General features: G+C 45.3%; 1 pseudogene; it reads left to right on the top strand.

The window, feature by feature from the left end:
* The first annotated feature begins 639 nt into the window (after positions 1-639).
* On the top strand, positions 640-3,660 carry LOC131906236 (non-histone chromosomal protein HMG-17-like; annotated as a pseudogene).
* Positions 3,661-19,661: the final 16,001 nt, after the last annotated feature.

Raw genomic sequence — 19,661 nt, 5'->3', positions numbered from 1 at the left:
AGGGCGCAGCTGACCTCAAGATGGTAGCTGCGTGCCTTGGAGGACAGTCACGTACAAAGCAAGAAGAAAAACGTGATGACGTTTCAGGTTGGGGATGGAGGTTTTGAGAGAGGGTCTTACTATATGGCTCTGGCTATCCTAAAACTCACTATGTTATGTAGACCAGGCTGGCCTCAAATTCACAGAGATTCACCTGCCTCTGCCCCGAGTGCTGCCGGAATTAAAGGTGTGCACTACTATGCCTTGCAAAAGCGGTGTATTAAACTAGGAAATGATGCAGTCAGAACAGAACACTGGATGAACCAAACAGAATAGCATGGACCTAAGGAGCTGCTGAGGTCAGGGCATATAGGAGGCCATTGTGCCAATCCAGGCAGATGGGTGAAAGTCTCAACTAATTAACACTGAGAACAGAAACCACGTAAGAAAAAAAAAATATACAATTAGTATGATCTGGCATTTGATTGGGGGACAAGAAAGTAAAAAATAATCAGGAATTAAGTTAAAAACTATAAGCTACAACACAGGATGGGAAAATGTTCAATAAATTATGTCAAGATATATATGTGAAAAATATAAGGGGTGTATAGGATTTTTTAGGAAAAGCTCTTTAAGTGCACAGGATTTCTGATGGCAAGCATGCAGAATTCTAATTGCTTCAATCTGCTGGATGCGATGCTCTGGGTAAGTCACTGAGGAGATGACAGAGGCTAGGATGGTGTCATGGCAACGGAGGTCAGAGATCTGTGTACCGTAGGTTATCGCTTATACATCTGGTTTTTGTTTGTTTGTTTGTTTGGTTGGTTGGTTGATTTTTGTTTTTTGAGACAGGGCTTCTCTGTGTAGCCCTGGCCATCCTGGATCTCGCTCTGTAGACCAAGCCAGCCTCTAACTCAGAGATTCACCTGCCTCTGCCTCCCTAGTACTGGGATTAAGAGCATTCGCCAACACTTCCGGGCATGTACATCTGATTTTTTAAAGGGGAAGGATAATAAGTAAATTAACAAACATAGATTCTCATATTTGCAATACATATACAGTTGTACACTGCATAATAATGTTTTAGTCAATTAAAAAAAATCACATATACACTAGTAGTCCCACAAGATTATATGGTTTATGGGTACAGAGGTGTATCCTATAATATGAGCATTCCTGCTCAGGGAGGAGGATTATGGTGAGTTTGAGGCCATCCAAGGCTACCTAGGAAGACTCTGTCTCAAAAAAACAAGTTATTAGGTATAATTAAGATATGCTAATAAACATGTAATCTCATCACTTGAGAAATAGAGGCAGGAAGATCAGGAGTTCAAAGTCATCCTCAACTATGTTCAAGACCAACCTAGACTACCAGGAGACCCGACCTCAATATATAAAAGTAAATTAATTAATTAATAAATAATAAAAAAGAGGCCAGGTGGTGGTAGTGCACACCTTTAATCCCAGCACTCAAGAGGCAGGAAGATCTCTGTGAATTCGAGGCCAGCCTGGTCTACACACTGAGTTCCAGGACAGCCAGGGCCACAGAGAAATCCTGCCTCAAAAAACCTAAATAAATCATAAATAAATAAGAGTCAAGTGTTGAGTATTAGAGGCAGGTGAATCTCTATGAGTTTAAGGCCATCCTGGTCTACATAGCAAGTTCCAGGCTAGTCAAGGCTACCGTGAGAATTTGTCTCAAAAACAAAAAAAAAGTTTTTACATCTTACTGATGCTGTGCCATGGTGGTTTATGTTACAAATGTCTATCATGTTCTCACAACCATGAAGTCACTAATGATGGGTTTCTTTTGTTTTGTTTGTTTTTTGAGACAAGGTTTCTCTGTGTAGCCCTGGCTCTCCTGGAACTCGCTCTGTAGACCAGGCTGGTCTCGAACTCACAGACATCTTCCTGCCTGTGCCTCCCTAGTGGTAGGATTACAGTCATGCCTGGCTTAGAACATGTCCATCATTAAAAGTGACTATATGTCCCCAAAGATATGTACACAAAACTCATGATAATAACGGCCTATTAAGATAGAAAATTGAGGGGCTGGAGAGATGGTTCAGTGGTTAGGAGCACTGGCTGCTCTTCCAGAGGACCCAGGTTCAATTCCCAGCAACCATATGGTAGCTCACAACTGTCTGTAACTCCAGTTCCAGGGAATCTGACACCCTCACGTAGACATATGCAGGGAAAACACCAATGAACATAAAATAAAAATAAACTACTTTTTATAAAAAGATAGAAAATTGGTATCTGGAGGCCATTGGTTGGGAGAGGGTTTTTCAGTTTGTCATTTGAATATTTGGATCTCTGAAGCATTTGGATACATTACATAGCAAAAACAACTCCTGAAAGTTACTGAAACATTACTGGCACCCAATCCCATTAAGTCATCAGTGGGCGACGACGAAGGCTGAGTTGCAAACCCAGACGATTTTGAGACAGGGTTTCTCTGTGTAGTCCTGGCTGTCCTTATACATTGGGTGGCTTGCTGGGCTCGCTGTGCCCGAGCTTCTCATAGTGATGTTTGGGAGGACTTCATAAGAAAGTTAGCAATCAGCTAGGAGGTGGTGGCACACACCTTGAATCCCAGCATTTAGGAGGCAGAGGCAGGAGGATCTCAGTGAGTCCGTATCAGCAGAAATGAAGAGTTCAGTGTATTGGACTGAGCCGGAGATGGCAGCTGTCTGCCGCCATGTGGAGACGGCCAGCATGCATCATGGGATTGGAGACACTCTTGAAGGCCCTAGGCCAGAACCGTTTGTAAAATGATGGGAGCGGAGCAGTGTGAAGAAGCAGCAAGAACGACCCCCGGACGGACCAAACTTGCGCACCGGTTCATCCCCACGTTCAGCGCAGACGTCCCCTGCTGCCGCCGTGCCCCAAAGAAAGGCTGAAGGGGATACTAAAGGAGAGAAAGCCAAGGTGAAGGACGAGCCACAGAGAAGATCTGCAGGGTTGTCTCCTAAACTTGCTCCTCCAAAGGCAGAGCCCAAGCCTAAAAAGTCCCCTGCAAAGAAGGGGAAGAAGGTCCCCAAGGGGAAGAAGGGGAAGCCGATGCTGGTGAGGATGCGAATAATCCTCCAGAAAACGGAGACGCCAAAACAGAGCAGGCACAGAAAGCTGAAGGTGCTGGAGATGCCAAGTGAGATGTGTGCATTTTGATAACTGTGTACTTCTGGTGACCTCACAGTTTGAAATACTGTTTTTATCAAGTTTTATAAAAATGCAGAATTTTGTTTTACTTTTTTTTAAGCCATGTTGTTAGCATGTTGTTTTGGGGGGAAGGAACATGTGTCATTAACAAAATGTCTCCCAAGCTGGATTGGTGATGGTTGATATTGGAAAACATCTTTCCCTGATAATTTTCAAAGACTCCTCTTGGCTCTCAGGAGAGATGTCCTGGTGCTGACATATGTGGCCACCATGGCACAAAATGCCGTGTGTGGGAAACTCTAAATTCATTTCTGTGTCTTCCTCCCCTGGACCATCATCGTAGACTTAACTCCCTTCAAACCAGAGACCTGTTGGAACCCGACCCCCAAAATTGGTTTTGCCAGTCTACCAGGCAATCTGGACTTTGCAGTGGTATCATTGGGTCCTCAAAAGAGCAGCGGTTCCTTTTGTAAAAGATTGTGGATCTTCAGACTGATAATTCTGCCGTGTTCGTTTGGTTTCCTGAAAGTCAGGGTCGGCTTGGGAAAAGTTGTTCAACAGCATCCTCAATGTGAACTGTCAGCCCTCACTCTGAGCTCTTCCCCTTTTCAAAGCATCGAATGAAGACTCATGGGGTTTTACAGTGGCTTTCTGATGTTGGTAGTCTATACAAGCAGGGAGTTTGGAAGTTCTTGTATACTGTTAATGACTGTCTGCCCATGTCCTACCTGAAAAACCATGATTGTTTATGGAAAGGATCTTTAATAAAGCTGGATACAGTTTGGCTTGGAAAAAAAAAATGATGGGAGCAAAAGTCAGAATTCAAGGAGTGTGAGAGTGGAGGGTCAGAAGAGGTAACTACAGTGGGTTGGAGGAGCAGAGGAAGCCCTGAGTGGACATGACATGGGCAGGGCCTGGTGAGGACTCCAAGACCTGTTGACTGTAACACGAATCTTTTTTTCTTTCTTGTTTTTTTTTTTTTTTTTTTTTTTTTTTTTTTTCCGAGACAGAGTTTCTCTGTGTAGCTTTGTTGTACCTTTCCTGGAACTCACTCTGTAGCCCAGGCTGGCCTCGAACTCACAGAGACCCGCCTGTCTCTGCCTTCCGAGTGCTTGGATTAAAGGCGTGCACCACCGCCGCCTGGCTGTAAAACGAATCTTAAATAGTCTTATTAATAAAAACAAACCCGGAGCCAGGTATTGGGGTGAACACTGAAAGATCAGAGAGACAGAACAGGCCACAGCTAACCTCACCTGGCCAACTTCTCAGCTGATCCTGTTTCCTCAAACTGGAAACCTCTGTGTCCTCATCCAAATGGATGTCAGCTGAATTGCTGCTAAAAGTTTAAAAGCCTCTGGCTCCTGGTCCTCATGCCTTATATACCTTTTTGCTTCCTGCTATCACTTCCGGGGATTAAAGGCATGTGTGCCTTCCCACGCAAAGACATGAGATCTCAAGTGCTGGGATTAAAGGCGTGCGCCACCACCGGCCGGCAGCACACACCTTTAATCCCAGCACTCGGGAGGTAGAGCCAGGAGGATCTCTGTGAGTTCGAGGCCAGCCTGGGCTACAGAGTGAGTTCCAGGAAAGGCACAAAGTTACACAGAGAAACCCTGTCTCGGAAAAAAAAAAAGGTGTGTGCCACCATGCCTGTCTATTTCCAGTGTGGCCTTGAACTCACAGAGATCCAGACAGATCTCTGCCTCTCAAATGCTAGAGTTAAAGGTGTGTGCTATCACTGCCTAGCCTCTATGTTTAATATAGTGGCTGTTCTGTTCTCTGACCCCCAGATAAGTTTCTTAGGGTACATAATATATCAACCACATTCAGGAATCCTCACACTGGCCTCCAGCTTGACAGATAGCAGAGAATGACCTTGAACTTTCAGTCCTCTTGGCCCCACCTCCTGATTGCTGGGCTTACGGGCCTGTCCCAACACACCTGGTTAATGCTGAGGTCTTCCAGCATACTAGACAAGCACTCTCCAGCTGAACTTCCTCCTCCACCTCCATCATACCTCTTCTTATAAAGATTCTGGCCCACGATAATGACTTAACTGCAGAAGTCAACTGAAAGAGCACTCACTGGTCAAAGCCAGAACAACTTGGGGAACCCAAATACACGAAGTGGTACTGGGTTTTCTGTTTGTTTGTTTTGGTTTTTTGAGACAGGGTTTCTCTGTGAAGCCTGGAACTCGCTGCTTGTATAACAAAAGGTTTCTTAATAACAAATATCAAAGAAAGTGAGATGCTCAAGGATGAAAGCACCTGTGCCAAGCCTGATGACTTGAGTTCAAATCCCGGGACCTACACTGTGGAAGGAGAAAGCCAACTCCTGCAAACTGTCCTCTGACCACAGGAGCACTTGGTGAATGAAAACACACACACACACACACACACACACACACACATACACACACACAAATATCAAGGGGCTGCAGAGATGGCTCAGTGGTTCAGAGCACTGACTGCTCTTCCTGAGGACCCAGTTCAATTCCTAGCAACCACATGGCAGCTGACAACTTCTATAACTCCAGTCCCAGGGGATCTGACACCCTCTTCTGGCCTCCATGGGCACCGGGTACATACATGGTACACAGACATGCACGCTGACAAAACACTCATACACATAACATAAATAAATTTAAAATAAAAACCAAAAACCAAAAACCAAGTGTCCATTTTCCCCTATTGGCACTTCTTTTTTTCTCATTGATCAATTCCTGATCCAGACAAGGTCTATGTATTTAAATGGTCTGGGTTTCCTTTCAAATCTTTCATTTCCTTTTATATATAGTTTTCTCTACCTTGTATTTCCTTACAATTCTTTTTGTTGTTGAAGAAACTGACAAGTAGTATTGGAGGGCTTCTCACAAATTGAGATTTTTATGATTGTATTTCCATGATGCTCTAGGTTGGCAATTAGATTTGATTTCTGTTCAAAAATCAGGGTGTTGGAGGGGTTGGGGATTTAGCTCAGTGGTAGAGAGCTTGCCTAGGAAGCACAAGGCCCTGGGTTCGGTCCTCAGCTCCAGAGGGAAAAAAAATCAGGGTGTGGAAAAAAAAAGGACTAAAGAGATGGCTCAGCAATTAAGAACACTGGCTGCTCTTCCAGAGGACCCAGGTTCAATTCCCAGCACCCACATGGCATCTCACAACTGTCTGTAACTCCAGTTTCAGGGGATCTGATACCCTCACATCAATGTAACTTAAATAAATTAAAAAAAAATCAGGGTGTGGAGCAAGATCACTTCCACGGTGATGTGTGTCTTCCTCGGTAGGAACATGACATCAAGCCATCTCTCTTTGATGTCACATGATGGCTCCATTAACACCTTCTAGAGGGCCCATGAGATGGCTTCTCAGGTAAAGGCATTTTCCACCAAGCCTGAGGACCTGAGTTCAGTCCTCAGAACCCACGAGATAGAAGGAGAGAATCTCCATTCCTTCAGGCTACCCTCTGACTCTAGACACGCTCTATGGCATGCATCTGAATACACATATAAGTATATATAAAAAAACAAACGAGTAAAGGGACACACACACTCTGCCTTCCTTTGAAGGTACCAGCAATCTCAACTCTTGGTCTCCTGATTCAGGTAGGATAGACTTCACCCCTAACTAGTAGTTCCAAGACTAGGTGCCTAACCCAAAGTCCTGGCCAGTCAGGGTCCTTTCTCCCCTTACCTCATGAGTAAACTCACCGTAGAGATGAGGAGTTTCATCAATGGACAGCACACACAGGCCTTTTGCTAGAGAGCAGAAAGGAGTCTCATCCACCTCAGTGTCTGTGGCTTCCTCCTCTTTAGAGTCAATCAACTGTGCACCAAAATAGTCAGAAAAGCAAAATTTGCATCTTTTTGAATACATGTACATTTTGGCCACTATTGCCCAGAATATATAGTCTAACAACTTCTTATAACATTTACCTTGTATTAGGGATTGTATTAGTCACTTTTCTGTTGCTGTGATAAAACACCATGACCAAGGCAACTTTTAGAAGGAAGGGTTTATTTGGGCATACGGTTCTAGAGGGATCAGAGTCCATCACCAGAGGTGCAGTGATGGCTCAGCAGTTAACGCACTCAGAGGACCTGAATTTAGTTCCCAACAGCCATGTTGGCTCACAACTCTCTGTAAGTCCAGTTTCAGGGAGTCTGAGGCCCCCTTCTTACCTCCTCAGGCATTGTATGCACATGGTGCAGTTATGTACAGGCAGGTAAAACAGAATAAAAACAAATAGATCTGAGCCAGGCAGTAGTGGTGCACGCCTTTAATCCCAGCACTCAGGATGCAGAGGCAGGTGGATCTCTGTGAGTTCAGGCCAGCCTGGTCTACAAAGGGAGTTTGAGGACAGCCAAGGCTACACAGAGAAACCCTGTCTCAAAAAAAAAAAAAAGACTCCCTCACCATCATGGAGGAAGCCAGGTAGTAGGCATGGTGGCTCAGTCTGAAAGCTGAGAACTGAGTGTTCCCATCTTCAACCGCAAACTGGAAGCAGAGAGCAAAGTGGGAATAGCCAGAGTCTTTGACCTCTCAGAGCCCATTTCCAATGACATATTTTCTCTAGCAAGGCCACACCTCCTAATCCTTCCCAAATAGTCACTAACTGGGGCCCAAGTACTCAAATGCAGGGTTATAGGGTACATCTCCTCCAAACCACCACAATACATAATCTAGAGATGATTCCAAGTATATGGGAGGAGATGAGAGGTCTTATAACCAATTCAAACCGTTTCTATAGAGGACTTGAGAGCATCTGTAGAATTTGGAATTCATGAGAGATCCTGGAACAAGACCCCTGTGGATATTGAAGAATAGCAGTACTTGTTGTTTTCATGTTATTGTTATCTGGGAAACAATAGCACCTACTGTGGGCTCAACCACTGTGAAACATTTCCTAGCTCAGACTCTGGCTTTCACCTACAGCTGTAGTTATTAAAGTACACCCAAGAAAGTATGGTCCTACAAGGAAGGCACTTAATATTACCAAGTTACATTACAGATGAAGATAGAATGTAGAACTGTGGTGTGACTCTTTCTGGGGAGACAAGAGCAATTGTTTATTCACTCCAGAGAGGGGACCAACAACAGACCAAAGAAAGGATTCCACCATAGTCTAGCTTAGTGAACCAATGAGTACAGAGTTACTTACAGGAGCATAGATGACTCAAAAACAGCTGCATCTCCAAAATACACACCCCAGCACGGGTGATGACTCACAACAGTAGGCTCTTTTCTCCAACAATTATTACTACATATACAACTTCAGGTAGCTGGGCCTGTGGATCTTGTAAGTTTCAGACGCCACCTAAAACTTGTAAGTTGTATTTACTTCCTGAGTCTTAAATTTTTCCCTTCCTCCCTCCAGGAGGGGATGTTTCGTTTCAGAGGAAACCATTACTCAACAACAGGTTGTCTAAACGTTTAAAGTTGGAGGTGGTGGCAGCATGTTTGTGTAGACTTCATAGTAATCAGTTCACAATTAGGGATAATGACCTCTGCTGCAAAAGAGTAAAACAGCATGTGAGGCTCACAGGTACATCTGAAGTCTGTTCTCCTTCACTGACTTTCATTCTGCAGACAGCACATTTTCCATCTAGCTACCGAATCCCCTGCTAGAGGAACTTCACCCCCGATGATGATAAGGATGCTACATCTCTATTGGAAAAGATACGATTTCTTAGAATTGTTTAGATTTTGATGCAAATCAGTTGTTTTCACCAGTCGGGTGGACAAAACAGAGGATGCAGTTTTCATTGGAGGATCAACTAGGAATCCACAGTCACTATTGCCCCCTGGACTTTCCTGGGTTGGTTCCACTTTCAAATTCTGTAGAGTCCAATTTACCTCGATCTTTCTCTCACTTTTCTCTCCCGTCACCCCCATCCTTGGTTTCTTTCTTGACAGAGTCTCAAGTATTCCAGGCTGTAAACTCACTCTACAGGTGAGGATAACCTTGCCTCTGCCTCCACCTCCTGAAAGATGGCGTTACAAGTATGTGCCACCATGCCTGGTTAGTTATCTTGAATTTTCACTTTAAAAAATCCAGTCATAACCTGCGTGTAGTGGTGCATGCCTGTAATCCCAGCGCTTGGGAAACTGAGGCAAAATGATTGTATTGAGGTCAAGGTCAGCCTGGGCTACAACACAAAGCCCTGTGTTCCATCAACTGTATCAACCCGGTGACTGTATCAACCCGGTGTGGTAGCACACGCCTGAAATCCCAGCATACCACTCCAGAGGTGGAGGCAAAGGGATCAGAAGATCAGAGTCGTTCTCAGTCAAGTAAATAGTGTGTGAGACACTGGGAGATGGAAATCTTGGAGAGAGGGAGGGGTTTAGAGGAGGGGAGGAAGGAAGAAGGAATCCTCCATCTCACTCACAGTTTCAAGCTCTACTCAAACACGTGTCCAGACTGGAATACTTCCTCTCTGGTTCAAGGCCCCACCTTCTGGCCTCAAACTTCATTCCGTTTAGTCATGCATTCCCTGGTTTTAGTTTTTGTTTTTTTCCTTTTTCAAAATGTATCTGATATTTACAACAGTGTCATTTCAGCTGTTTCTTGCCAGTAGAATTTTGGGGGTCCTTCAGGCTTCTTTTCACTCATCCTATCTCTTCCAGTTCAAACTTAAGTGTTTCTGCAGTAATAACATTCTCTGGGTGAAGCTGGGTATGAGGAAGCACAGGTTTAAACCCAGCACTCAGATCTCTGTCAGTTCGAGGCCAGCCTGGTGTACACAGTGAGCTCCAGGACAGCCAGGGCTATGTAGAGAGACCCTGTCTCAACAAACAAAGTCACAAACAACAACAAAAACTCAGGTTGTGTGAATGGCTCAGCAGCTAAGAGCACTTGCTGCTCTGTAGAGGATCAGGGTTCAGTTTCCAGCACCCACACAGTGGCTCACAACTACCTGTAATTCTAGTAGGAATCTGCCTCTCTCTCCTGGCCTCTGAAGGTAGCAGACATGCATGTTTGCACATAAGTATGGACAGACAGACACTCACATACATAAGAAATAAAAGGGTCTAGAGGCATGGATCAGCAGTTCAGAGCACTTGCTGGTCACAGAAGAACAGATTTCAGTTCCCAGCACCCGCATTTGTTGCTTAAAACAGCCTGCCCAGCACTCGGGAGGCAGAGGCAGGCGGATCTCTGTGAGTTCGAGGCCAGCCTGGTCTACAGAGAGAGTTCCAGGAAAGGCGCAAAGCTACACAGAGAAACCCTGTCTCGAAAAACCAAAATAAATAAATAAATAAATAAAATAAAAAAAAAATAAAACAGCCTGTAACTCCAGCTCCAAGGAGTTCCAGCACCCTCATCTAGTCTCTGAGGGTACCAGCACATCCATGGCATGCAACATGAATCTTAAATGGTCTTATTAATAAAAAAATTATGGGAGCCAGGTATTGGGGTGAATTCTGAAAGATCAGAGAAGCAGAACACTCACTCATTTCCTCAAACTGGAAGCCTCTGTGTCCTCATCTGAGTGGATCTCAGCTGAACTGCCGCTAAAAGCCTAAAAGCTTAAAAGCTAAAAGCCTAAAAGCTTAAAAAGCCTAAAAGTTTAAAAGCCCCTAGTTCCTGGTCCTCATGCCTTATATACTTTTCTACTTCCTGCTATCACTTCCTGTGATTAAAGGTCTTTCCCAAGCAAGACATGAGATCTCAAGTGCTGGGATTAAAGGTGTGTGCCACCATGCCTGACTCTGTTCCCAGTGTGGCTTGAACTCACAGAGATCTGGACAGATTTCTGCCTCTGGAATGCTAAGATTAAAGGTGTGTGCTACCACTGCCTATCCTCTATGTTTAATATAGTGGCTGTTCTGTTCTCTGACCCCCAGATAAGTTTATTGGGGTGCACAGTATATCACAATGGCATGCACACACAGACACAGGAAACAGGCATAAATAAATAAATAAAATTCTCGACAATCTAGTGGATCTCCTGTGCATGAGAGTTCACGCTATCTGTTCACGGGTTCTTCCAGACCTGCTTTCCTTTATATTCAGTATTTGCCGAGATGTCTAAAGAGATTTATGAATTACACTCCCTTCAAAATGTCTTCTCTATGATGATGTATTCAGGACTTTTGATCTTTCTGAGGTAGGCCAAACACTCCTTTTGTGTTTTTCTCTAGAATAAACTTCTCTGACAGGGTTATCTCTTCTCTTTAAAAAAATTATTATTTCATGTGTGTGAGTGTTTTGCCTGCATTTTTGTCTGTACACGCAGTGCATTGCCTGGTGCCCATGGAGGCCAGAAGAATTTGCTGGATTCCCTGGAAATGGAGTTAATGATGGTTGTAAGCCGCCCCATGGGTGCTGGGAACTGAACACAGGTTCTCTGCAAGAATATGCCCTTAACTGCTGGGCCAACTCTCTAGCTCCTCAGGGGGGTCTCTAAATTTTTTTTTAAATTTACTTTTAGTTTATTTGCATTGGTGTTTTGCCTGCACGTATGTCTGTGTGAGGGTGTCAGATCTTGGAGTTACAGACAGTTGTTAGCTGCCATGTGGGTGCTGGGATTTGAATCCGCGTCCTTTAGGAGAGCAGTCAATGCCTTTAACTGCTGAGCAATCTTTCCAGCCCCGGGGTCTCTAAATCGTAGCATCTTTTGGCATCTAGATAGGCCAAGAACTTCCCAAATGGCCCAGGTCCTCAGTTCTTCCCAATGCTGCTTTTCTTACACCTGCATTTAGCTATAAACAGCAAAAAGCCTGTGCTGTGCTGTCCGAGCTTGATTGGGAATCTCCTCAGCTGAATATCCGGTCTTCATAAATGATGTTCCTGTACGACACAGAACGTGATTCTCCTCAGCTCCTGTATGCCTCCACTCCAGTTTCCAGCAAATGCCCTTTCCCTCCGAGTCCTCATCAGTAGTGGCTTCTGGGTCCATACTCCCGCCCACAACTGTCATGACGAGTATGTCTTCTCTGAAGGGGTACAGCCTTTCTCTACAACATTCCTCATTTCCTCTGGGTCCTCACTGGCTGGCTCATTAACATCTGTCTTTCTCCTAATACTCCGTTCAAGGGAATCTGGATTCCTTTCATTGACCAAGTCCACATTTTGGGGCATCTTCCACAGCAGGCATCAAAATCATTGTGAATTTGCACAAGACCGACCCAAGACTAGGCCTGTTGGCATTTGCTCATGCAGCAGGGAGGAGCCTTGGAGTCCCTGCCTGTCTTAGTTCCTTTTCTATTGCTGTGATAGAGCACCAGGACCAAGGCAACTTATAAAAGAAAGCATTTAATTCAGGACTTACGGCCTCAGAGCGTTAGAGTCCACGGCCACCATGGCAGAGAGCATGGCAGCAGGCAGGGATGGCGACAGACACAGCTGAGAGCTTACATCTTGACCCAAAAGTTGGTGCCAGGGAGAGAGACTGGAAATGGTGGGAGTCTTTTGAAACCTCAAAGCCACCCTCAACGACACACCTCTTCCAACAAGGCCACACCTCCTAATCCTTCCCAAACAGTTCCACCAACTGGGGACCAAGCATACAATCATTCAAATGTATGAGACCATTCTCTTTCAAACCACCATGCTCCCCCCTCATGAGGATTTACAGGTGGTTAATGGCTGCTCGGGGAAGGAGAGACGGTTTTCTCAGTGGTATAATCACCGCTAAGTCACCTACACTCCTATAAATCTTCATCCACACTGCCACATGGAACACTGATTAAACTCACTGGCTTGTAAAAAATGTAATATTTTAATATGATTTTTAAAAATTTAGTGTGTGTATGTGTGTGTGTGTGTGTGTGTGTGCACACTTGTACCACAGTACAGGTGTGAAGGTCAGAACTAACTTGCAGGAGTTAGTTTTCTCCTTTCGACCATAAGCGTTCCAGGGATCAAACTCAGGGCTGTCCTGGAGCTCACTATGTAGACTAGGCTGGCCTCAAACTCGTGGATATTCACCTGCTTCACGACGGCTTGCAAACTTGAAATAATTTCAGAATTGAAGACAGGAAATTTTGGAGAGCTGACCTTGGATACCCATGGATACCTTGATAGTGTAGTGAGACCGGAAGCCAGCTGATGACAAGGTGAGAAACGAACCAGAGCTGAAATAACGGAGGAGACCCTTGTCCTCAGAAGTGTGGCTGCAACGGGAAGCAATGAAGAAGTATCAGCGGGCAGCTGAAGAGAGGCAAGGTCATCAGGCGGTGGCGCATGCCTTTGATCCCGGCACTTGAGAGGCAGAGGCCGGAAGTTTGAGACCAGCCTGGTTGGCAGAGAGTGCGTTCCAGGACAGCTAGGGCTACACAGAGAAACCCTGTCTCAAGAAACAAAAATAAATAAATAAATAAATAAATAAATAAATAAATAAATAAATAAATGAGAGGCAAGGTCGGGTTATTTTCTTCCCTCCCTCCCTCCCTCCCTCCCTCCCTCCCTCCCTCCCTCCCTCCCTCTGTCTCCCTCCCTCTGTCTCCCTCCCTCCCTTCCTTTTCTGTCATGATAGGTGTCGGAATCAGGACATTCGCATGCTAGCCAAGTAAGTGCTCTCCACTGTCTAGGACTCTTTTTTTCCTTCTCCTCCTCTCCCTCCTCTTCCTCCTCTTCCTCCTCTTCCTTTCATTCTCTCTCTTCTTTGTTTTGATTTTTGAGACAGGGTCTCACTATGTTGCCATGGCTGCCCTGGAACTTGTAAGTAATCCTCCTGCCTCAGCCTTCAAATGCTGGGGTTGTGTTTATATACCACTGAGATTTCTCTTTGTCCCTCTGTCTCTCTGTCTCTCTCTCTGTCCACCCCCCCCCATTGGTTTTCTTGAGACAGGAGACAGGTCACATGTCTCAAAGGATGGCCTCAAATTATTATGGCTGAGCATGACCTTGAACTCCTGACCTCCCTACTTCCACCTCCCACATGCTGGGAGGTGCACACCACTATACCCAGCATTTCTTCTAGATTTTTGTTGTTGTTGTTGTTACTCTTGTTGTTGTTCTTTAAATATAGCCCCGACCAGTCTAGTATTCACTATGCAGCCCAAGCTGGCTTTGAACCCCGAGCAGTTCTCCTGACTCAGCCTCTGAGGGCTGGGACTGCAGGTGCAAGGCGCCATCCTCGGCTAAGGTGTGAGTGAGCATCACACCTCGGATATCATCTCTGTTCTAAAATCTCCCAAACTGAAATCTTCCCTCCCTTCCCCCACCCACTCAACCTTTTGGAATTTATTCTGAAAGCAATGTAAAAAAAGTCTTGATAGGTTTAAGGGAGAAACAACAGGACCAGAGCTTCGCACTTGGACACCAGTTCCCTGGCAACCGCGGCAGATTTGGGAGAACAGTGTTGTCAGACAAAGGGGAATTCTCAGAATCATTCAAGAGAGAGGGGTGGCAGCTCAAGTCAAGGGGGCGGCAGGGGAATTAGAAATGACAAGATTTACGAGGGCACACCTTTACTGTTCAGATGAAGCATGCAGATTAAAGCTTACTTCTGAGACGGACGGACGTGTTCCGGGTGGTATGCCTAAAAACCACGCTTGTTTCTATTCCTCAAGTCCCACCAAGTTTTACAGGTAAGTGACAAGCTCAGGGAGACACAGAGGGCAGAAAGACATCCCTGCAGCTGTTTAAGAAACTGCAGTTTGCTGTAGCCACGCTGGGAGCTGTCCTTCCCCACCAGTGTGGTGAAGCGTTTGGTCATGACTGAGGGGTTAATTTCAGCAGTATTCTTTCCACAGGTGATATATGTGATACGATTCTCATTACCTGTCTTCTTTATTCTGTTAGTATGCTACACATTAGTTTTGACATTTTTTTTAGTTTGAGTTTTGCTTTGTTTTGTTTGGGCTTGGGTGGGGCGGGGCATGCATGCCACCCCGTGTGTGGAGGGCAGAGGACAACTTGCAGGAATTGGTTCTCTCCTTCCACCATGACTCAGGTTTGACAGCAGGAGTTTTATCCACTAAGACATCTCACCAATGAATGTTTTGGTAGTTTTTTGTTTGTTTGTTTGTTTAAGACAAGACATATAACCCATTCTGGCATGAGACTCACTAGACAAGCCAGGCTGTCCTCGAAGCCATGGTCTTCTGTCATACCAGAATAGTTTTTGAATGTTAAACTGACCTTACCTTTTTGGGGAAAAGTTCATTAGATACTGGCATATTCTTGTCAACATATTACTTAAGGATTTTTGTGTCTATGAACATTAGGAATATTTATCACTAATTCTAAGAAAGATTTTATTTTTAAGTGTGTGTGTGTGTGTGTGTGTGTGTGTGTGTGCAGATACCCTCAGAGGTCAGAGAAGTCGTCAGATCTCCTGGAACTGGGGTTAAAGGTGGTTGTGAAGCACCTGACTTAAGCGCTAGGAACCAAACTCAGGTCTTCCAGAAGAGCAGTAGTGCTTTTAACCGCAGAGACATCTCTTCAGCCCTGAGAGTCTTGATATTTCAGGTTTGTTTTGTTTGTTTTTCTAAGTTCTTTGGCTTTGGTATCAGGGTAATACTGGCCTCATAAAATGAGTCATCAAGTGTTCTCATCTATTTTTTTGAAGGGTTTGTTTACACTTGGTGTTCTGTGTGTATGTGTGTGTGTATGGGTGGGTGGGTATATCCACACATGAGTGAGTATGTGTGCTCCAGTGCATGTGTGGAGCTAGAGATAGCCTTGGGTGTCAATCCTTCTCTTCCACATTGTTGTTTAGTTGCATACCAGGCTAGTTGCTCCACAAACTCTCAAAGGACTCTCCTGCCTCCTTCTTCCATCTGGCCACAGGCGTGCTGGGATTACAAGTGTGTGCTGTGTGGGTTTTGAGATCTGCTCTGTTTCCCATGCCTGCACATCTCTCCAGCCCCCTAGTATTTATTTCTTAAATTTTTGCTAGAACCCGGCAATAAAGTCATCTGACTAAGCATTTTCTTTAAAGAGAGAACTGTAACTAAGATTTCAATTTCTTTAATAGATAATATGGACTTTCCATTTATTCTTCTCTTCAGTCTTAACATTCATATGTTTTAAGGAACTGTCCTTAAACATATATATTTTGAGACAAGTAAATACAAAATGGTTCATAATATTTTCAATATTTGTTGTATCTGTAGGGATCCTGTCTTTCATAACTGAAAGTCAGTTTATTCTTTGACATTATTGCTTTGGCACTCAGAGGGGAACCCTAAACATTGCAGATTTTCTGATTCCCTCGTGTGAGAATATTAGATTGCGATACTGTTGGATGTGCTACACAGAAGCACATGGAAGTAAATGAAAAACCTAAATAAATGTTAACTTGGGCAGGCAGAGAATTGTGTAAACAATAAAACTAAAGTATGAGTGCTAGGGGGGTGTGGTGGTTTGAATGAGAACGACCCATAGGCTCATATATTTGAATGCTTGCCCTCCCCCCCTGCATCACCGTTGGTGGAACTGTTTGGGAAGGATTAGTGGGTGTGGTTTTGTTGGAAGAGGTGTGTCACTGGGGGTGAGCTTTGAGGTTTCAAAAGCCCACACCATTTCCAGTGAGCTCTCTCTCCCTCTCTCTCTTTCTCTCTCTCTCTCTCTCTCTCTCTCTCTCTCTCTCTTTCTCTCTCTCTCTCTCTCTCTCTGCCTCCTGCTTGTAGGTCAGATGTAAGCTCTCAGCTACTGCTCCAGTGCTCTGCCTGCCTGCCTGCTGCCATGCTCCCCACATGATGGTCAAGGACTCACCCTCTGAAACGGTAAGCCCCAATAAACACTTTCTTCTATTAGCTCCCTTGGTCATGGTGTCTCTTCACAGCAACAGAAAAGTATCCAAGAGAGAGGTTATCTCAGTGAAAGATATGCCTGGGTTAGGTGAGGACCTGGGTTTGAGTCTATAGCAACAAACACAGAAATAAATGTTAAAACATAATAAACCTGTAGATCTAACATGCACTCACCATTTATCACAGCCTCTGTGTGCCTTCACAGAGGAACCTGATTGGTCAGGGCAAGAGTGAAGAAAGCACTTGGCCACAAGCTTTTCAGTATAATTTAGTGTTCATTTTGTACATCATAAAGCTTTGATTAAAACAAAACTCAGCCGGGCGGTGGTGGCGCACGCCTTTAATCGCAGCACTCGGGAGGCAGAGCCAGGCGGATCTCTGTGAGTTCGAGGCCAGCCTGGACTACCAAGTGAGTTCCAGGAAAAAGGCACAAAGCTACACAGAGAAACCCTGTCTTGAAAAACCAAAAAAAAAAAAAAAACAAAAAAACAAAAAAACAAAAACCAAAAACAAAACTCAAACAGGAAAGAAAACAAAACAACCTGTGACCTTGAACATTCTGGCTCACAGGCAATGGCAGAAATGCCCTCCTGATAATCTGAACCCTGAACCTGTGCAGCTTTTACCTTCTGGCTGAGCTGGCTGGCTAGAAAGCGTGGTACGGCAGATCCCTCCTCCCCATGAGGACCCTGGGCATCTGAAGGCAGATCTCTGAGGAATCAGGTCTCCTAAGCCTGCAGCTGCCTCTTCCTCTTAAGAGAAGGTTCCTACACAGGACCAGTTCAGTGATATGCAGCAGCCATGGACGGGGCGGGCTGGAGCTATGGTGAGAACTGAGGAGGAGTTTGACTTACACCCTGTGATGGCTGTTCTTGGTTGTCAGTTTGTCTATATACGGAATGAACTACCATCCAGAAATGGAGGGCACACCTGTGATCCGGATCTTGCAGCTGGAAGACACATCTTTAATCTGGGCCACACCTTCTGCTGGAAGCCTATATAAGGACAATAGAAGGAAGACAGAGAGCCACTGGGCCTGGCTTGGGCTTCTGAAATCTTAAAGTCCACCCCCAGTGACACACCTCCCAATAGTGCTACTCCCTATGAGTCTGTTCAGGTCATTTTCATTCCAGCCACCACAGACGGTGACCTCACCCCAGATGTGGGTTAGGTATCACCCCATGGAGTGGGTGCTTGGGTAGGATAGAAGAGGGAAAGGAGAAAGCTTGAGAAAGCCAGTCTTCCCTTTCCTTTGTTTCTAGGCCCTCCATGAGCAGCTCTCCTCTGCTACACACCCCCGGCTCTGAAGGACTGAGCCCTCTGAGACTGTGAGCCGGAACAAACTTCTCCTCGTTTTTATGTTAGATATCCTGTCTTAGTGACCAAAAGTCCCTGATACAGGGAAAGAGGAGGGAGCTGGAAGACGAGGAGTGGGGGGTCAACCCACAGCACATGCAGGCGCCGTCACAGCACAGTGAGTCCCACTAACTGCGTCAATGTGTTAGGAATCACGGTGGGGAAAGGCTCTCTGCCCTTCCAGCCCAGCTCCTCCTCTGGAGTCCTCCCTCTCTTCCACGCTCCTCCCACCCCATTGTAGCTGCTCTGCTACTAAGCACCAACCCCAGAATCCTCCTCTTTCTTGTTCACTGGTCTCCACCTTGATCAGGAAAAATAAATCATTTCTCACTTTGCTTCCCTATTCCCAAGAGACCTGGGGTGACGACCTGGGGTGCTAACAAGAAAAGATTTCTTTCTTTCTTTCTTTCTTTCTTTCTTTCTTTCTTTCTTTCTTTCTTTCTTTCTTTTCTTTTCTTTTTTCAAGGCAGGGTTTCTCTGCGTAGCCCAGCTGTCCTAGAACTCACTCTGTAGACCAGGCTGGCCTTGAACACACAGAGATCCGCCTGGCTCTGCCTCTCAAGTGCTGGGATTAAAGGCGTTCGCCACCACCACTGCCCAGCTTACAAGAAAAGATTTTGCCTAGAGTGGTAGAGCAAAGATAGGTGGATCTCTGTGAATTACAGACAGTCGGGTGACACAGTGAGACCTGTTTCAATGTGTGCGTGCTTGCTTGAGTGTGTGCGTGCGTGTGTGTGTGTGTGTGTGTGTGTGTGTGTGTGTGTGTAGCCACACATGGTAGTACAGGCCTGTAATCCCAGCACTCAAGGAGGAAGACAGTTTGAGGCCAGCTACTTGGGAAGCTGAGGCAGGAAGACTGAGCCCATGAGTTCGAGGTCAGCTTGGACGAGATAGTGAGACTCTTGCAACACAAAACAGAGGACTAGGGATGTAGCTCAGCTTATCCCTAGATAAGTTAGTGCTCGCCTAGCTCCCCAGAGTCACACTAACTGGTGGGCGCAGTGACACAGTCCAGCTGTGTCACTTTTGAAGTAGAAGCAGGAGGGTCAAGTCGTCTTTGGTTATACAGTGATTTGGGGGCCTACCTGAAACACTGTCCCAAAACAAACAGCAACTGATAAAACACAAGAGAAAACCCAAAATTTGAACTGCCTCAGCCACTAGAGTGACAGGATCACAGGACACATCACACTCAGTGACAGGACCCATCACACTTAGTGACAGGACCCATCACACTCAGTGACAGGACTCATCACACTCAGTGACAGGACCCATCACACTTAGTGACAGGACCCATCACACTCAGTGACAGGACTCATCACACTCAGTGACAGGACCCATCACACTAGAGTGACAGGAATGCACATCACACTCGGCAATATTTATCGGCTTATTTGGCTTTGGTTTCATTTTTTGAGACAGGGTCTTACCAGACTGGCCTGGAACTTAGTAGGCAGACCC

The sequence above is a fragment of the Peromyscus eremicus genome, chromosome 3, assembly GCF_949786415.1.
Source record: "Peromyscus eremicus chromosome 3, PerEre_H2_v1, whole genome shotgun sequence".
Lineage (NCBI taxonomy): Eukaryota > Metazoa > Chordata > Mammalia > Rodentia > Cricetidae > Peromyscus > Peromyscus eremicus.
This window is presented reverse-complemented; position numbering and strand designations above follow the sequence as displayed.